This window comes from Artemia sp. Qi Xiang Cuo, chromosome 12 (assembly GCF_049724085.1).
Source record: "Artemia sp. Qi Xiang Cuo chromosome 12, ASM4972408v1, whole genome shotgun sequence".
NCBI lineage: Eukaryota > Metazoa > Arthropoda > Branchiopoda > Anostraca > Artemiidae > Artemia > Artemia sp. Qi Xiang Cuo.
This window is the reverse complement of record NC_142805.1, coordinates 56,516,360-56,533,030: the sequence shown is the minus strand read 5'-3', so window position 1 is coordinate 56,533,030 and position 16,671 is coordinate 56,516,360.

The following is a 16,671-nucleotide window of genomic DNA, read 5'->3' as shown; positions in this document are numbered from 1 at the left end:
AAAAATGGCGCAAGGAGTTGCTATGCCACTTACTGGAGGGGGAAGATCCCTCTTTGGCCCCAAATTAGTGGGATTTCCGCGGTTACTCCAACGGTTCCGTATACTAATGTGATCGGATGGTCTATGGCCACATTTAAAGCCAAAGTTTACCGATAAGATTTCTAACTAACTCTTTTAGATTCGACCTAATCTGAAAAGTTAAGAGAGTACATAGAAAAATCTTACTGTATTAACAATCACGCGGTGTAAACAGAACTCCCTTAAAAATGGACACTTCCTCCCAGCCTGCTAGCCGCAGCACGCGGCGGGGGTTACTAGGGTGGTAATGAATGTTTCCAGCCAATCCTTGGACTTACTAATCTACTGGCCGACCTCCCTAACTGAGCAATTTTTCCCTCGTGGTCTATTAAGCACGTACGCAGTTAAGAGGACCCAAAATGGCGTCAAAAAATTATAGGAAAATTAATATTTATTACTTAAGGAAGGAAAATAATTAATGGGCCAAAAGAAATGAATCTGGGAGGGACATTTATCTGAAAAAACTGGGACCAAGGGTTCCAACAATGATATTCGAATAGGGCTTACTGTGTCAGCGTGCTATTATGAGGTCTGCAGAAAGGGCTTGTCATTCCCCATGGAAGGCTAAAATAAAAAAAAATTAGCAGTTTTCAGGTCAAATTCATTCAATTTGTCCCATACCCAGCCGAAGGAAGCCACTAGCCGAAGGAAGAAATCCATGGCAAGCACTGCTGCCAAAGAAAAAATTTGCCACTCGTGACGCTTCGCGTCACCCGCAGGTATGGCTTTTCAATGACATAGATATTCGTTCATATAGATGTAACGCAGAAGTACACGGTTTGCATTTTTTTTTCATGTGATAGTTCGTCAAATCTGCTGGAATATTTCAACGTATCGCTCCAAACTGATCTTTTTGCCTCGAAGAGAGCTGTTCCCTCGGAGCATGGTTGGCTGCTGGAAGCTGAATTAAAGAAATAGCTGTCCCATAAAAGGAATCGGTAGCGGTTGTAGAGGAGAGATTTTGGTCGATGTTGTCAACCGCAGCGGCAGTGAAAACACCCCTACTGAGTGAGGCTGAACAAATGCATTGTATGTCGTCAAACTGGTAGCAGATTTCGTTTGTGAATTCAGTTGCTATCCGCAAAACTTGATCGTATGAAATTCCCAGACCATGAAAACTTAGCTTATCCAAAATGTCACTTTTCTGGTCTTTGAGGATGCCATAAGACTGGGGTATACAGCAAGATGAGTGTCCCTGTGTCTGTCGCGTCAAATGTTAGTTGATCCGTTATCATTTGTTAAGACGACACTTTAACGTTAAATTGCAAAAGGTGCGCCATTGAAAGGGCAGTCTGAATATGTTGACTTTTTGCTCACTTGACATTTCCGTACCATACAGTATAATCCATGTAAAAGCAACCAGACTTGGTGGAACGGTTTCTTCTTTACATCCTGGTTGAAAGGTACCATCGAATCTTTAGTCTTTTGCTAGCATTTCAGTTCTCATCATGGTTGCAGCACGCGCTGTTGCAAGTCCTGTGTCGTCAGAATCACTGGAGAAAGCAATCTTGATGATCTCACCCACATCTTGACTGAAAACAAGTAGAACCTTCTTGCCAGACTTGTCTCTTTCGCAAAAACAAACATTTCCAATTTCCCCCTGCTGGTTGGATTTCACCCCCCCCCTGGGTGGTGGAACAATCCAAGCACTTTTTCCATGACTTCCCTTCAGTTTCTATCTAATAACGAATATATTCACCAAATATCAAACTGAAATAGGCAAAAAGATACTTTTTCACATTTCCCCCCTTTGGATGGCCCTTTTCCTCCTGTTCCTCCGCTTAGGGTGGTCGGATCAATTGTGTCCCAGTCTCATTCGAAAAAGCACATCAAACTACAAATGTGGACCAAGTTTCATACTTTTTAAAAATTTGCACGAACCATCCTGTTTTGTGGACTAATCAACTAGACTATATAGACCGGTGAGAACGGATATAATATTTCGACTCTATAGACAATATCGGTTAAAGTTTAATTCTCCCTTAAAGTACCAAGGACACCTAAAATGGAAACTAATTCATTAAATTGGTCAAGTGCAAACTTGAACAGCCATATACGTCTTAAATGAGTGTAAAAAACCGATAATTCATTTTTTAAGGAGAAAGATCGCCAGTTTACATAATGTATTCCAATAAGAATTCCAAGTTCGTAGCCAATTTCAAAAATAAAAAACGTGTGCTGTTGAACAGCAGAAAATGAGCAAAAAAAATAATTCAGCATATAACCTTAAAAGGGTTGTTTTCTTGTATGTTCTGGTAAAACATAAATCGGAACCTAGTTCAGCAAAGCTCTTTTCTTTGAAAAATACATTTAAGGAATGCTTCTTGAAAACAGCTTGGCTAAACTAGGCCTACTCTTTATGTTACTAGGATTTTTGGCACTCTAGGATCTTTAACCATGAAGCAGTTTAAAAGCAGAAATTAAGCATTCTAAAAGAAAGTACAAATATGTAGGCTACCCTATTGGTAGTTTTGCAGTCTTAATTACTTCGACTGATAGCCTACCTTATGTAGGTTAAGGTACCTAGTAGGCTGTGTGTTTTGCTTGAATATTTTGATATAAATGTACCTCATAGTTATTACGTAAATAGTAGCATATACCTTTTATGCTTTTTTATATTAGAAATACAAATTACTTTGACAAACAGCATCAATTACTGTCTTGTCATAAAATAACAAATTACATTCAGAAGGAACGGAGCAACAAGGGCCACTGCCCTGAGTGGCAAGGGATTAAGTTGACTTTTAAGGTGGCAAGGAGGGGTTGCCAGTTTTGATCAAATTTTCACTTTAATTTGACTGTCTTTGTTTATATTTGAATCAAGAGAGGTTTAATGTAATTATAAATTCCCTAGGCACAAATAACCCTATGAATAGCTCTGATTGCACTTGCGAAGTAGATGGTATGTCATTCTGTGCCATTTCAGAAGAGATTTCTACTTGTTTTGATAATGCACCAGTTTAACTCACAATCAAGTAAGAAGGCAGAAATTTTAGTTCTTGCAATCCTTAATATTTCGAAAGTATAATAGTTCAGTATCCAGCTTACCCTTGTAATAGAAGGTAATTTGAATTAGCATAAGAACTCTAGGTTGATGCTCTGTAAATATTATTTTACATCAAGCAGTTCTTAGTAGAAAACTATAAGTAAGGAGTTAGAAACTTTAAAACACTAACCAAGAATTTTCAATCGAAACTAATACGTAAGAATTTGACTTTAAATGCTGATTAAAAAAATATATGGTGCATATAAAATTCATCAAGTTTAATGGATGAATGGATGAAAAAGCTATAAGCTTGAGAAAATTTGACTGATTTTCAAAGAAGAACAAAGACCCACATGAAGTCAAGCAATATTAATGGAAATCACACCCTCAGATTCAGCATATCAGAGAGCCCTTAGATAGACATTTCAAGCTTCTCTTTTAATTTTTTCCCAGAAGGAAGATTTCGGAAGCATGTTTTTTTTTATTTGAGTTTTTCTTTTGTTTCCCCATAAGTGATTGCATTAGACTAGTGGTTCTCAAAATTGGGTTAGGGCTCATTTGAATGGAAATTGGATTTTCAATGTTTTTTTTAGTGATTAAAAAGATTGTGCAATCACCAAACTGTGATTGTTTCCCAATGAGGGCCAGGTTTACCATTATTTGTTAATTCTGAGAAAGTATATCAATTTATGAACTTTGAAAAATGCATATTGATCTTCTCAGATGTAAAGAATGTAAAGCTGTGTTATGGAGTATTTGTAGGCTACTTGAAAAGTAATGTAGTATAGTCCATATTAGAGAAACGCTAAACATATGCAATTATTATCTTTACTAAGTTGATTTACAAAATTTTTCATGAAATTTTGTACAGGGCCTGATTTTTGGTTTGATAAACAAATAGGTTGTCTAATATGTATACTTAAACTCAGTGTTAAGACCCATTGAAATATTTCTCTTAACTCTGGTTAATCAAGTATTGACTAAACTCTAGTTAAATCAGAAATCATGCTTAAGGATATCAATGTTCTCTAGCACAATACAATATTTGGTAAATTTGCAGTTTACAACATAATTTGGCTAGGATGAAGGGGAATATGTCACTTGATGTTCTTAGGGTCTTTTTTAATCTAATTATCACTCATAACTTTCTTAAATTTGCCTTTGATTCAATTCTGAGATAGCAGATCAATTTATGACCACTGAAAAATACATATTGATCTTCCCAGTTGCAAAGAACATAAATTTGCACTGTGGGGCATTTGACCCTTAAAAGTGATATAGTCTGGTCTGGATAACAGAAACACTAAACACAAGCATTTATTATCTTAATCATTGTCTTAACTGAGTCTATTTACCAGATCTTTCACGAAATTATGTGCAGTGACAAATGATTATGCTAGCTATTATAAAAGATGGTTGGTGGCTATTGTGTTGGGGATTGGGTCTGGTCTGGATAACAGAAACACTAAACATAAGCATTTATTATCTTAATCATTGTCTTAACTGAGTCTATTTACCAGATCTTTCACGAAATTATGTGCAGTGACAAATGATTATGATAGCTATTATAAAAGATGGTTGGTGGCTATTGTGTTGGGGATTGGGTTATCACATGCCTGAAAGAATGCATTTCAATGCCGAAATTGTCAAACTCCCCATGGGCCTTCACACTGGTGTAGTTATATAGGGGGTTATAGGAATTAATATTTTATTTCCCTCCATTTAAAACAAGACTGAATAAGACTGAATTGGGTTTAAACATCCTATGTTATTACAGAAAAAAATTATTTTACATTTATTTTAATGCTTTATCTCCTAAACTGATATGGTTTGTGATATAATTATGTATAAGTGCATTTTAGCAATTATGATGAATGGGTGGTGGATCATTTTGTAGGTAGGGCCTGATGCCACAAAGAATACATTTTAATCATTATTGGTAAAAGTGTGTTTCAATTTACAGACTAGACAAAAGCATTGTTGGAGAGAACAAACAAGTTAGACATATGAAGAAAAATACCCTTTAATACCCATTAAACATAAGATTGAAATGAACAAAGCTTCAAATATGTATCTGTTTTCTTAAACAGACAGGAGATATAAGGCTCCAAGCTTTGACATATTCAATCTCACTTTTAGGACCATGGATCTCAATATAGGCCAAAAACTTGTAAATGACCTTATAGTATGAAGAAGTTGTTAAAAAAAAAATATTTATCAATCAAAAAATTAGGCAAAGAACATTCTTATAGACAACAAAAAAGACAAATAGTTGGTTCACCTTTATTTATAATACTACAATTTCATGCATATAAACTGTTAAACAAAAAATATTATGAGGAATATAAATTTTAATCCTATTGCTGTTCTTTAATTTGCTACATGCTTTTAGTTATATATTAACAAAACAAGCATTCCTACACACAACAACTTTGGAATTAAACATAGACACCTACTTGAAGTACTAGGCAGCCTGGTTCTTGAAAATTCAAATGACTACAGTTGACACCATTCATTTTGCAATCAGAAGCAACGCTCTAGCGTTGCCTATAGTAAAGACCATACGGCTCCAATGTTTTATTATTTATTTATTTATTATTTATTTTTTTCCCAGATACACTTCATACGGAAGGGGTCGTCGTAGAAACTTCAAAGGGGGCTCATTCGATTGGAAATCGAGATTTCTAGTGCCCTTTTTAATAGTCGAAAATGATTGGAGGGCAACTAGCCCCCCCACCACGCGCCTCATTCCCCCAAACACATCCAATCAAAATTTGGAGATAGCCATTTTGTTCAGCGGAGTTGATTTCCAGATAGAAAAAATATTTTTGAGGAGGACACTCCATCACAACCCTCGAAGGCGTTTTTATAGAAGGCGTGGTCGTAGAAACTTTAAAACAGGCTCATTCGATTGGAAATTCAAAGGGCTAGTGCCCTTTTTTATAGTAGAAAGTGATTGGAGGGCAACTAGCCCCCCACGCCCATCATTTTCCCAAACACATCCAATCAAAATTTGGAGATAACCATTTTGTTCAGCGTAGTTGATTTCCAGATAGAAAATATTTTTTGAGGAGGACACTCCCCCCCAACCCTCAGGGCCAGGGTTTTAAGTTCTGCCCTGGGGGCATATAAGGTTTTTATATAAGGCGTTGTCGTAGAAACTTCAAAAAAGGCTCATTCGATTGGAAATTCAAAGTGATAGTGCTCTTTTTAATAGTCGAAAGTGATTGGAGGGCAACTAGCCCCCCCCACGCTCATTATTCCCCCAAACACATCCACCCAAAATTTTGAGATAGCCAGTTTGTTCACCGTAGTTGATTTCCAGATAGAAAATATGTTTTTGAGGAGGACACTCCCCCACAACCCTCAGGGCAAGGGTTTTAAGTTATGCCCTGGGGGCATATAAGGTTTTATAGAAGCCGTCGTTGTAGAAACTTCAAAAAAGCCTCATTCGATTAGAAATTCAAAGATCTATTGCCCTTTTCAATAGTCGAAAGTGATTGGAGGGCAACTAGGCCCTCCCACGCCTATCATTCCCCCAAACACATCCAATCAAAATTTTGAGATAGCCAATTTGTTCAGCGTAGTTGATTTTCGGATGGCAATTGAGTTTTAGAGGTGGATAATCCCCCAAAAACCTTAGGACAAGGGTTTTCAGTTGGACCCTTAAGGCTTATAAGTTGTTTGAAGAAGACGTTTTCGTAGAAGCTTGAAAAATTGCTCGTTCAATTGGAACTTCAAAGGGCTAGTGCCCTTATTAATAGTCAAAAGTGATTGGAAGGCAACTAGCCCCCCCCCCACGTCCATCATTCCCCCAAACATATCCAATCAAGATTTTGAGATAGCCATTTTGTTCAGCGTAGTTGATTTTCTGATAGAAAATATGTTTTTGAGGAGGACATCCCCCACAACCCTCAAGGCAAGGTTTTCATCCCTAATCTACCTCAAGAAAAACTCGAAGAATTAGTCAATGCCTTAACATCAGCCATTACTGACAATAACAACATTTTAGAGTTATAGGGTTTGGTGAGAGATAGCATGTTTTCATTAGATCAAAGAAAACAGTTCCTCGGGCTTGGAACAAAGGTAGGATTCATGTCTCTCTCTCTTTTTTGATAAAATTATAGGTTTTTGTCTGGTTTATGTCTAGTTATAGGTTTTTATGGTTTTTATAGTTTATAGTTAGGCTTTTAAGGTTTATGTCTGTGGTTTCTATGCCAATATGGGGAATTACAAAGGATTTGGTGACTCAAAGTTCATTCCTAATTTACCTCAAGAAAAACTCTAAGCTTTAGTCAATTTAGTCAAAGTCCAGCTCTTAAGAGTCAAAAGTGATCGAAGGGCAAATACCCCCCCCCAAGCCCTTTTCCCCCACCCCTTCATTTGAACTAATTCTATTTATACCTGAAGGCCCAATGATAGTTATAATGTTTTGGTATTAACACACATCTATTAGCCATCTGCTCTCCTTCCTAACAAGGAAAGAAACAGAGAGTGTAAGGCAGTGGCGGATCCAGGGGCGAGACGAGGCCCCCCCCTAACGTAGTCTAAAGTAATGCAATTTACTTAATTAACGCAAGGTTGCGTTAATTAAACTTGCTCCTATCGCAAGTTTATCCCGTTATTAGATTGCTTGTTTTTACGGGTGGTGACTGGAATGCCCAACATGTGCATTCGGATTTTACGTTTATACTATTTGACCGAAAAATAAAAATGAAAAAATACTGAAAATGATTTAAAAAAAAGATTACTGTGATGTTGAAAAGAAATAAATGTTATGTTTTTGTTACAGAATTTACATCCAGAATTAATAGATGTAGATGTAGAGTCGATCTTTACAGCCACCCCCACCCCTTCCTTTGAACTAATTCTGTATATACCTGAATATCAATGAGAGTTAGAATGTTTTGGTATTAATAAACACCTAGTAGGCCTCTGCCCTCCTCCCTAACAAAAGAATCAACAGAAAAAAAAAATCATATATAGCCTATGCCCTATACCGTGTGTCTTAATCTTTCTTGATTTTGTAGAGTCCACATATAAGTAAAACCAATAAATCGGATTCAAACTGGATATAAGATAAGCTTTTGTCATTGAAACGCTGTTTATTTAGTATTTTAATCGAAATACTTTAATAAATACCAAAAATTCCTGTATTGTTTTTAAATTCAAATCGTAGTCAAATACGCCGTAAATTAGTCTAAAGAAATCAATAAGGATCAAAAATCAGAATTTAAGAAAAAGAAGCGAAAATAGTAAAAATTTTTAGTTTATTTAGCAGTAACACAGGTCTTTAAACTCCCCCTCCCCCAGAAGTCCCCCCAACTGTCTGAAAATCTCCCCAGGAAATGCGCCCATGGTAAAATTTCCCAATTTTCCTTTCATAAAAACAGCCTAGACCAGAAATACTTGCGAGAATCAAGAGGTATTGAGTAGCAACCCCTCCCCCCCCGTCCATTGAATTAATTCTGTTTATACCTGAAGGCCCAATGAGTGTTAGAAAGTTTTGGTATTAACACACACCTATTAGGCATCTGCTCTCCTCCTTAACAAGGAAAGAAACAGAGATTGTAAGGCAGTGGCGGATCCAGGGGAGGGGAGAGGGGGGCGCCACCTAACGTAGTCTAAAGTAATGTAATTTACTTAATTAACGCAAGATTGCCTTAATTAAACTTGCTCTTAACGCAATTTTATCGGATCAACCTATTTTACGCCCCCTCCCCCCTACAAAAATCCTGGATCCGCCCCTGGTGTATGGGCACTATAACTTTTAATTTGTAATTCAGTGAACCCGGTTCCAAAGTTTATGCGACCATCTCTTCCACATAAAGTGCCCCTAGAAAAATAAATAAGTATTAATTCATTGAACCCTTATGGCTCTTTTCTTAGGTAACGCTATAGCATTGCTTCTGACCTAAAAAGTTGATTAGAAATTTCAGCGTCCATTTTTATGAATATCTGAAATTATCTAAGGGGATTATGTTTGGGGGAGCATATTCCACGGCTGGGAAATTTCTGCTGGGTGGAATTTACCGCGGGGGAATTATCAGCAGGAAAAGAAAATGTTCTTGGAGGGGGGGATTTCCTAGGGGGTGAGTTTGTCAAATGTGAATTATTCAGGGAAGGGATGGCTAAACCCACTCGATAATATTCTAAATTTTACATCTGAAAGTAACGGGAATAAAAAATCAACGGAAATGTCAGAGATAGCACTTCAGGTTCCTTTAGACGATTATTTTCGTGTCTTTTGAAAAAAGATATTTTCAAAAGACAGATTATTTTCATTTGCATTACTTTCTCTGTGGCTGCTCAATTATGCATGTGAGGGGGGTTACTCCCCCCCCCCCCACTGTTTACGCTAAGGTTTCAGTTTTTATCTCAAGGCTTAGAAATGAACGCAATGCGATAAAAGTATAACTCAAAATAACATATATAGAATAATATGTGCACATAACACGGAACAATTAATCAAAATTGCATATTAAGAGTTCAGGCTCACCCAAATCATGGGCCAGGGGGCTCACCATTCCACAATCTATGAAAGAAATCCTGCAATAACTAAAAATATAAAGTATTTTTGAGTATCTTAACGTCTTCCACAACTCAAACGATCCAACATTCTACAGCCCAAAGAATCTCTCTAATCTCCTAAATCGGGAACGGAGGAGATAAGTGAAGTTCCGCCCCGTAGTGGATGAGTCTCCAACCTCACCCTGCCCCTCTTCTACTGTCTACGCTAAAGTTTCTTCTTTATGCCTACGCTGCCCCCACTCCAAAGACTTTAATAAGGTAAAGTTTTGTATGGGAAGAATACATAGTAAATTTATTATAAAATACTTAAAACTACAGCCATACTTAAAATAAGGTTAAAATACATACTTTGCGATAAATGCTAAATTATTGTGGCACAAAAAATCCGAAAAATGGTCTAATCAAAACGATCCTGTTCTTTCTGCATCAACAAATGGAATAACCTAACGAGATCCATTCATTGTTGTGTGAAAAAATCAGGTTTGATTTTTCAGAGGCATGTAATTAAGCTGTATATAGCAAAGGCCATAAGGCTTCAATGTTTTATTATTATTAATTCAAAAAAAAACCTTACATAGAAACAAGTTTTCTAAGAAGAGTAAAGAGCCATATTGAACTCAAGACCAGCAGGAATTAATTCCTATTATATTTGAAACTCAAAAAGACCAGAAATTACTATTAAAGAATAAACAAAACCCCGAACGAACAGAAATTAAAATTAACTATCTTAAAAACATAAAGATAACCGGTGCAAACATAAATAAATGAATAAATCTTATATAGCTTCAATATTTTTTATTACTTTTCCCCCTGAGCTGCTTTATATGCAAGGGTTAAAAATACCATTTTGTTAAAAATAGTTGAAAGGTTAAGTAACTAAACTCTGGCATCGATAAAACCCCCAAGGGCCCGGGGGCAGGAAGGGATTCTCGTATAAACTTCACAGAGGGCTCTTTTGATTGGAAGTTGGAAGTTCTAGTCCAGCTCTTAAGAGTCAAAATTGATCGAAGGGAAAATAACCCCCCCACACGTCCTTTTTCCCCATCCCTTCTTTTGAACTGATTCTGTTTATACCTGAAGGCCCAATGAGAGTTACAATGTTTTGGTATTAACACACACCTATTAGGCATCTGCTCTCCTCCCTAACAGGGAAAGAAACAGAGAGTGTAAAGCAGTGGCGGATCCAGGGGAGGGGCCCCCCCTGACGTAGTCTAAAGCAATGTAATTTACTTGATTAACGCAATTACGCATTAACGCATTTTTTCAATCCATTCATTGTTTTCAATCGCTGTCCACAAGTTATGCAAGCTGTCTATTGTTCAAATATAAGGTTTTTATCAAAGAGGTAATCGTATAGACTTTGAAAAACGTCTCGTTCGATTTCAATTGAAAGTTCTAGATCTGTTTTTTAAAGTCAAGAATAATCGGACAGTAAGCAACCCCCCCCCCCATGCCATAAAAACTTGAAACTTTTTGCAATCTAAAACGAACAAAAATTAATTAAAAAAAAATTTCCGAAAAATAAGTTTTTCAAAGAAAAGTAAATGCCATTTTAAACTTAAGCTCAGGAGATACAAATACCTTTTAAAGTTCAAACTCAAAATGACCAGAAATTACTATTAAAGAATAAATCACACCCAAAACGAACGAAATTAAATAAACAATCATAGCAAAAACATACAACAAGTAATAATACAAATGAATAAATAGATCTTAAAGCGAGTAATGCTTGGATTGAATATGAATATCAATCTTAAAACGAAAAAAAATTGTTTCCTATTGAAGTATAAATGAAATTTAAAACGAACAGAAATTAAATAAACAATCAATGCGAACAAACATACAATATATTAGTGTAAATGAATAAATAAATCTTAAAACAAGTGAAACTTTAATTGAATATGCAAATCAAGTTTGAATCGAATAAAAATAACTACAAACAAGAGTTTGGGTATCCCCTCACTGCAGAAGCCTAAAACCTACTGCGTCATTGGTGCTTTACTGAAAACAAATTATATTACAAATGTTTTCGTTTGTACTTAATATTGAAGATAAATATTAAAGTTACAGTAAAATTTTGAACTGATGAGCTTTCAGCAATTACTATCATTATACATAAAATATTTAGTTTAATTTATTAGTTCTTTCCAAGATTGGTCAAGACAAATATAGTTTCACTACAAACAAAATTTGGATACTGTCCCCTTCTTTAACTGTAAAAACCTAAAGCCTTCTGCATCATTGGCGCTTCACTGAAAACGAATTACTCTTATATTACAAATTTATTCTTTTCCAGTTCTTACAGCATTGAAAATGAAAATAAAAATTACAGTGAAAAAAAAATTTTGAACTGATGGATCGTTCAACAATTAATATCATTATATATCTAATGTTCAATTTCATTTTGTTTATACTTTCAAAGACTGTTCAAGACTCATATGGTTTTCAGTAAAGCGCCAATGACGCAGTAGGTTTTAGGCTTCTGCAGGGAGGCGATACCCAAACTCTTGTTTGTAGTTACTTTTATTCGACCCAAACTTGATTTGCATATTCAATTTAAGTTTTACTTGTTTTAAGATTTATTTATTCATTTACATTAATATATATTGTATGTTTCTTCGCAATGATTGTTTATTTAATTTCGCAGTAGGTTTTAGGCTTCTGCAGGGAGGCGATACCCAAACTCTTGTTTGTAGTTACTTTTATTCGACCCAAACTTGATTTGAACATTCAATTTAAGTCTTACTTGTTTTAAGATTTATTTATTCATGTACATTACTATCTATTGTTTGTTTCTTCGTATTCGCTGTTTATTTAATTTCTGTTCGTTTAAAGTTTCATTTATACTTTAATAGCAAACTATTTTTTTTTCGTTTAAAGCTTGATTTTCATATTCAATCTAAGAATTACTCGCTTTAAGATCTATTTATTCATCTATATTATTACTTGTTGTAGGTTTTTGCTATGATTGTCTATTTAATTTATGTTTCTTTTGGGTTTCATTTATTCTTTAATAGTAATTTCTGGTCGTTTTTATTTTGAATATTAACAAGCATTTGTATCTCCTAATCTTAATATTAATACTGCCTTTACTTTTATTTGAAAAACTTCTTTTTAGGAAAGTTTTTTTTAATTAATCTTAAAACTTGTTCAACCTACCTGAGATTCTAGGTGGGCAGACCTATGAAGCTTAGGATGGTTTTTCAATTGCAAGTTCAGGCAACTTTAGTAGACAGTGTAGGTTATGAATTAACCAAAAAATTCTGGTCATCCCTATTGTAATTCAAGTGCACTTTCTCGTTAGGCCTTTCTGTCTAGAGTATCAGGCAGGTTGACTTAGTGTTAGGATTGACATATGACCACCAGGTTGCCCAGACTTGCAATCTCAGATGGACAATCCTGGACTAAAGTCTCAGTCAGGCAACCCAATTTATCAGCCAAGACAGCTATATTCTTACAAAATTAATTAAAAACTGGTTGACCAACAAGTCACTTGGACTTTAAGGCAACCAAAGTACATAAGCCTAAATAGGCCCACCAACCTAGAGTCTCAGGTGGGTTAGGTTATGTTGCAGGTGAGCAAGTGAGATAAGCCTAATAAGGCCCACCTACAATAGTCTCAGGCAAGAGCCACTGTTTTAGGATTAACACATGAGCAACAAGTTGCCTGGATTTTCAGGCAAACAAGCAACCTAAACTTAATAAATGGGATTTTCTGAATATGTTAGCCTATAGGCATTTCTAAATTATGAGTATTCACTAGTGAAAATAACTTGTGACAGACTGTACCTAAAGTGATGCAAGAAAAAAAAACTTCAATAGAATAAAAACAGGAATTATATTAAGGACAGTATTAGAGAGTCATGGCTCTTCTGAATGAAAAAAGCTAATAAAATATAACAATATTACTAGATCATTGTCGTTATCTGTCATTTTTATTGTGTAATATATATATTATTGTATCATGAATCATATACAATATATTATTGTATTGTTTTTACTTTCCAGTGTTTATTATGTTTCAGCATTAGGCTACATAATTCACGGGTGCCATTTTGGTGAGGGGGCAGGGCAGTTGCCCCTGTTAGACTTTAAAAAATACCTTCTTGTTTCTATTTTGATACTTTCTATTTTATCGTAGTTAACTGGTTATTTTTGTCCCTGTTACATATTGAAAATTGGAACCACTGACATAATAACTAGATATTAATCATCAGCACAACTGGGTTATATTTTGTTCGGAGAGGAGCCTGAATAAAAGACTCTTACTTAGTTACTCCATAATAAACAGAATTATTGTAGTTAACACACTTTGAAGTTGAAACCACTTTACTCCTCCCCCACTAATATGAAAATATCTAACCTAAGGCAGCTACAAATGACTAATTTTCCCCTAGTCAGTTATTTAAAGGGGCAAACTTTTTGAGCTTAGGGTTGCTAGGTTTCTATGGGCTGTTTTGAGCCTTTTAGCCCCTTTCAGACCTCAAAATGAATAGTCCCTGCTTCTTGAATTATAAAAGAGCCTGAAAAATAATCATTATTTAATTTTGCTGAAAAGCTAAATTTTGTTGAAACCTGCAGTCTAGGCTATGAACCAAAAATCTTGTGTTGGCTTAAAATTCAGGGTTTATGTTTCCCCATTATGGAGGGAGGGAGGGGGAGGAGGTCTTGATAAATTTAGCTATATTTGGATTAACAATGAAATTCTCACTAAATATGTGTCTATTTTTTGCCCAGACAATCTTAATATTCAGTTAGGCTAATCAGAAACTTTAACGTCTTTGGAAGTAGCCTAGTCTAAAGAATTTTATAGTGTTTCTTTATAAAGGGTGGTATTATAAAACTAAGACAAAGGTGTTCCAAAACTATAGCCTTTCCTTTGTAAGGTAATGAACATAATTGTGAAATAGGCCTTGGTTGCCTACACGTAGATTAGGCTAGGCCTAATCTACGTAAAATGAAGCATTTTTTATTCTATTACCACGATGAAGAATCTTCAAATAAACTTTCTTGGCTGGTCGGGAATCTTGTTATGATCTTGGATAGCAAGAGAAGCTGCATTGGGTGTCACAAGAGGCTGGCACAAGTAGCCTATCCTGAAATGATATTTTGCTTACCATCTAGTGCTTGGTCATCATCAACAAAATTTTCTGAAAAATCAGAATAGTCGCTTTCTGAACTTGATGAGGTCATATTTACTCATAAAGTACATTTTCACTAATATGCAGCAATCAACAGGTTTTGTAAATTTGAATTTTCACGAAAGAAAAACACTGTCGGATTCATAGGAAATAGTTTCCGCTATTTTTTTCAGTTCCACAATTTATCATTGTTTTATCATTGGCAACACTATTTTGTGAATGGATTCTAACTAAAAATGCTTATAGCAACTTAACGAAAACTCGTAGGAAACCCGGTTTTTCAGGTATGAATAGACCTAAGATAGATCAAGAGGGCTAAATATGTTTTTATTTTGGTGTCCTTGGTACTTTAATATTTGGTATGTTTTTTAATTCCTCTTTTATTTTGGATTTTTCTATCTCTTGCTTCACAATTTTGTAAGTTTTCCTCATCCTATTTATAAGTTATTGTTTGTTATCCTCGGAATCATTAAAGTATTGTCTTGACTCGATAATTTCATCATAGGCGATTCGAAAATCACGACCGAATAGTATGTAGAAAGGATTATCTTTTATCACCGTAAAGAATGCCGTGTTAATTACATTTGTTAGATAAGGTGAAATTTCATGCCAATCCTTTCTATTATCTTTTGTGTAAATTCCTAGTATATTTGAAAATAATTTGTATCTATTTTAAATTTTTCTTGGGGGTGGCAAGGGGTTCTTACTAACTTGGTTATGCGAAGCAAGCTCATTAAATCTTTAGTCACTTTTGAGACGAAGTTGCTCCCGTTGTCACTTAGTACTGTATTTGGAATTCCAAAAACAATTTGGAATTGTTTCAATTTGTGAAATGTTTAATTAATTCTTATATGTCCGCCCATTTCGGAATAGAAAAATCCAAACGCAAGGATTTCTAAATTTTGGGGTAAAACTGGAATTATTGAGGTTTGATTTCTGTTAGTATCATTGGTTAATATTCCACATAATATATTTTCGTCTAAATCACAATAAAAATTATCTATTTCTTTCTTGGGTGCTTTCATGTCATTTGGCAGTTGTTTTTCGTATAAGAAATAATCGATCAAGGCAACACAGGCTCTGTCTTTTCTTTGACTTTCCCTTACGTTAGTTAAGGAGAGGGGACCGTATTCATTTCTTTTCTTGGTTGTGGTATTTTTGTTCAACTTTTTACTTTTTGGGGCGTATTTTGACTTTATTGCATTAATTTCTTCGGTGTCACTTTTTAAGGGGATATCATCCGGAAATCTACTCAGGTTAGTCAAAGGGGGTGTTTTGTTTTCTTTAAGGTATTCAAAGTCGTAATCCAAATCTTAGATTCGAAGTATCCACCACGCGAGGATTCCCGTTGGTTTTAAGAGTTTGTAAATATTGTAAGCTCTTATGGTCCGAGCGTAATTTAATTTTCTACCAACTAAATAGTGCCGAAATTTATGCAGGTGGTGAATTATTGACAATAGTTCCAGTTTGGTAGCTGAGTAATTTCTTTCCCCTGATGGTAGGGTACAACTTGCGTGTGCTATAACCTTTTCTTCCCCGTTTATTATTTGAGAAAGGATTGCCACCATTATCTTGGTCAACGCATCTGTGGTAACCACGGATTGTCCTGTTTAGAAATTCGGTAATGACAAGATGGCTTCTGAAATAATTGCCCCTTTCAGGTAATCTAAAGAATCTTGAACCTCTTTTGACCAAGAAATTTTTTGTGGGTTTCCTCGTGTAAGGTCAATCAGGGGATTTTGCCTTCTGGGTGCTTTTTCGTATGGATATACGAAAATAGCCTGTTAATCCCGAAATTCCCCTTAATTGCTAGATGGTTTGAGGTGGTTTAAGATTTTTAACTGATTTTACCTTCTCGGGGTCTGGTAATATTTAGCCTTGTGTTACTGCTACTCCTAAAAATTTTATTTTAGGTTGTAACAAATTTACATTTTC